This window comes from Crocodylus porosus, unplaced genomic scaffold, assembly GCF_001723895.1.
Source record: "Crocodylus porosus isolate Cpor-Errol unplaced genomic scaffold, CroPor_comp1, whole genome shotgun sequence".
Lineage (NCBI taxonomy): Eukaryota > Metazoa > Chordata > Crocodylia > Crocodylidae > Crocodylus > Crocodylus porosus.
The window spans coordinates 13,080,833-13,085,522 of NW_017728928.1; positions in this window are offsets into that span (position 1 = coordinate 13,080,833).

Sequence of the window (4,690 nt, forward strand, 5' to 3'; positions counted from 1 at the left end):
GGCGCCGGAGCCAATGGGAGCGGGCGCGGCCGCGGGTGGCGCCGGGCCGCTGAGGAGAAGTTCGGGAGGCGTCGAGAGGGGGGCCCGCGCCCCTCCCCCCGCCACCAGCTCGGCGCCCGGCAGAGAAAAGCCGACGCCGACAGGGCCTGGGCACTGGGACTCGGTGCACGCAGTCCTGCCCGTACCTGGTAGGGGAAACGCCGGGGATCTGGGGCCACGAAGGCAGTCTTCCCTGAGCCGTCCCGGGGTGAGCTGTTTGCGTGCCCACCCACCTTATGGAAAGCCCCTGCATGGAAATGGGAGGCTGCCGCGGCCACACGGCTGAGGGCAGGCGAAACCTGGGGGCACCCGAACCCCGAGCGTGGGCCTGCACCGAGGACATCCGCCAAAGGATTTTGGCAACATCTGGAGCCCCAGGTGGGGTGGAGGATGTTGCTGGTTGTAGGGCTACATGTGGTTCTGGCCTGACTGCTGGATCTGGACTCGAGTTGGCTGATTCGGCTTGGAGCACAGAAAATTCCTTTAAAAAAAACCAGCCCTGCGACTGGTTGCGGGTGCTGGTGCCTTGCAGAGGAATCGACACAAGCCTAGACGCTGTTCTGCGAGGCCCAGGGAGGCCAGGACCCCTGGGGCTGGGGCTGCCCGGCCCCCAGATCTCCAGGCACTTCGGGGCAGGATGCATCTGCAGGCTCCTTTGGATACATTCAAGGGGCAGTGGGCACTTGCCAGCATCCTCTGCTTGGATCCCTCCTGTTTTGCCTATGACCTTCCCTCCCACCCCTGCCTTCTCTTTTCTGGTCCCACTGAATCTGTGACTGCACACTTAGCACCCCTCCCTTTGAATCAGGGAGGATTATCCTTTCGGGGGGGACTTAGGCCCACTGTCCCTGTGTAGTTAATAGGCTGTTCTGTGCAGGCACTAAAAACCCATGGGGTTTTTTTTTTTCCCTTTCTTTTTTTGGCAAATGTGATTTACACTCCTTTTTTCCTCCTCCTTTTGCATTGGTCGTTCTGCTCCACCCCAGCACAGCAGCATTTTACTGCTATTGTGCGTATGGAGGCAGGGAAATGCTTTGGGAATGACAGCCACTATAGAAATGCGAGACTGTGAATCAGTGGCAGGTTACTCAGTGTCTTTACGGAGTTTACCACATACTCACGCTTTCCCCCACAACACTAAAGCATCAGCACTGATTCAAAAAAAAAATTACCAATTGAGATTCCATTGGTCTCCGTCTCAGCTTGGAAATAAGAAGGCTCAGCCATGTCCCCCCCGCCAGTCACTTCATGTAGACAGGGTGCAAAGCAGAAACTTGAGCTGCTTATTGAAAGATGATGGAAATGCATTTATCCTGTAGGGTGAGCTAATGAAGGAGCCCAGGAATTTGATTTCAGCTGATAACATGATTGCCTCAAATATCTTAAATTATCTTAAAGGTGCGTGCGTGAAACCAGCTGAAAAGCCAAAGCACCCCAAGCCATACATTGAGTGATGGATGAAATGGCTGGTGGCCTCTCTCTTCTCCAGGAGTCTCACCCCATTTTTCTGCTTTTTTTAATTTAACTTCTTGTTTCTCAGGAGGATCAAGGCATTCAGCAAAGCCCAAAGCCTCCAGGTTGGTTTCATTTCAAACAGCTGCATGTCTTCAGGGCATTGATCTGCTCCAAAATCATGAGTGGTGCCTTAAAAAAAAATCAAGAGTTTTGATTAAAAAAGCAATATCTTCTGAGTTCTTCATTCACCCTCTGTACATCAGAGATTTGGGTCTCACTTTCAAGCTTCCTTCTACCACCATGAAAAAGAAAAGCTGTTTTTTTTTAAAGTTGAGAGTCTCATATATTCACATGACTCCAGGAGCAGGGGTTTGACCCAAACTGGCCAAAGTCAAGGAACACCGGTTTGGTGCCAGACAGCATCATTGTTACACAGATAAGATGCTCACAGAGGCTTTGTTTCCATGCACATTGTAGGATTGGCCTTGGCGGGGGTCTAGTTTTAGTAACAGCCTCTGACGCTCTCTGCTGGGTCTCCGTTGGCCAAAGAGCCCCTGGTTCTGAAGGGAGGGAGGTCTGCGTGAGCAAACTGCTGCAGCAACATGGAACGGTGCTGCTTTCAGAGTGCTCCGACAATGCTGGGCCTGTTTGCACTTTACAGCAGGGCTGTCAAACTCACCCAGCCCCCTGGGGCCCAATCCAGACCGTGGGGCTGCTCGTGGGTCCAGTCAGTGAAGCAAGCAGTGCTGTATTGGCTCAAACAGCCATGAGGGTCACTGCAACCATGTCTCAGCCCCTGCTGCCAAAATGCATCCCCAACAGGCCTCCACACCCCAAATTTTGGCAGCAGTAGGGTCCTCATTCACTGGATCTTTGACACCCCTGCTTTACAGCATCCCTGAGTTGCCCTGATTGTGGTGTGATGTTATTTCACTGGGGAGCTGTGCTCCCCTCCCCTTGTAAAGGAGGCTGGGAGCTGCCTGAAGGTTGATCAGCCCCTTGTTCCATGGCGCTCTGTGCTTCACACTACAATTGAGCTTTGTGCTGATCTGAGCGTTAGTGCCGGAAGCCATCGCCAGCTACTCTCTAGAGTTACAGTGGCTTGATGTGAAGGTGCCAGGAGCATCAAGACACAAAACAACAATAAAAACTGTGATCTTTAAGTCTTAGGGCAGACAAGAGACAGTCCCAGGAATGTCTGCAGAGATGGGGGAGAGCACTTGATGAGTCAAGTCAGAATTCAAGTATCACAAGCACGTTCAAAACCTTTATAGCTATTCACCCGCCCTCAGTCCCAGCACCAGATATCCACCAGGCAAAAGACCCTACCAAAGGGTGTGGTTAGGTAAGTGCAAATATAAAAACTTAAGCTGCATCTCATGGCCAGTTCTTTCCCCACTTCCTTTTCTGTGCACTATATCTTTAAGATCTTTATGAGTCTGCTGTCTGCAAAGGCTGCTGACATTTTGAGAGGCTGAATTGATACTGCATGCTCTGGAGAGAGAGGTGCCTACAAACCACACTGTCGTGGGGACTTGGATTCTTACTGCAGGCTCACAAGCATCAACAAAAGCATTCAGCCGTCATTCTTGGGACACCACTGACATGGCAGGTCCCAGCGCTAGCTAGTGAACTCAGTTGGAGTTGTAAGCAAACCTCTCCCACCCTACAGTTTATTTCCACTTGGGGAGTTTATTTCCACAAGCCTCACTCAAACCAACAAAGTCCATTTGTGTCCAACAAGCTGCAGGAGCAGAATGAGAAGGAGCGTGTGGGATCAGCCCCAGGCTGTTAGTGATGGGCCAAACTCCAGAGCCAAACCTCTCTCAGTTTTGCAGATGAGCCTCAGGATCTAAATCAGATTTCAGCCACAGAGGAGGGGGTGAGTGGAGAAGAGGGAGAGGGAAGAGAATACCCTGGATCTGAACCTTCCTGCCTCTTGGCAGATTCAGAAAAGCCAGGAGGTGGATCTGAACTTTACTGCTTAGGACCAATACTTATTTCCACCGCCGTCCAGAAGGAAAAAAAAAGCCTGGGGAAATAACATAGCACAGAAGCTGGAGAGGGCAAGCCAGCCCATTCATTAGAATCTGATGAAACAGACTGCAGGGTTTTAAAGCAGCCCATAATTCAAAGTTATACCCACACAGCTCCATAAAACACCAGTCATTATACACAGTGTCGGTGTTTTACAGTGTAGTACTGCAGCGTAGTAATTTTATGACGCAGTGCCGCAGTGGAGAAGCAATTCCACAATCTAGCTATGGGAGGATCTAATTCTAGGTCCTTTCCACTCCCCCCCACCGCCTTTTTGTATGTGGCTTGCAGCATTTAATTACAGTGTCCCATCAGGACAAACACTTTGAGCCACAACAAAGTCACAGCAGACATAGCTGAGCCAATGGGCAAGGCACAGTGTCTCCAGCACCTAAAAGGGAAGGGAAAAAGAGAGAGACGCAGTGTTTACACTGAATATGCATCTGCTGTTGTGTGAGACCTAGGGGCTGATGCATTAAGCCTATTCATCAACTAGCTCAGGAAGCCAGAGTATTCATTAAAGGGGTAGGCAGGAGGAGGAAAAAGCCTGTTACCAGAGACTGCCAAGAACTGTAATCCCGCTGTCCTCGACTGACTCGCTACCGCCATCCCTGTGCCTGGAGTTCCTGCCACAAATCACAGTGGACACAGAGCAGCAGCTGTACCTGCGATGTGTTAGCGGCTGACATCACAGGGCCCTGGCACCGCAGAGGGATGTTCTGGCCCGTGTCTCACCATCAGTGACCAAGCATAAGCCTGGACTGGAGTGAGGCTGAAAGGACTCCTGAAGGACACCCTGTAAAATTCCCCTTGCAGTCGCAGCCACGTTTTGGTGCTTAATGTTTAAAGGATGGGATTTAAGAGTGACCGGAGACTTGGGGGGAGGGGGGAGATGGACCCCAGTCCTGCACTCTTTACCAACACACCAGATTTCCCCAGGACCCAAGTGCTTGAGCAGCAGGCCTCTTCATGTGAAAACACTCATACAAGGGGAGTGCAGATGCTGAAGACCTCACCATCTTCACCCAAGGATTTCGGAGCAAGCTAATGTCATCATCCTCTTTCGCAGCAGGTGGGGAAACTGAGGAACAGACTTGCTCAAGCAAAGCAAGTGGCAGAGCTGATGAGAAGCTCAAGTCTAGAGTCCCAGGTGAGCAGA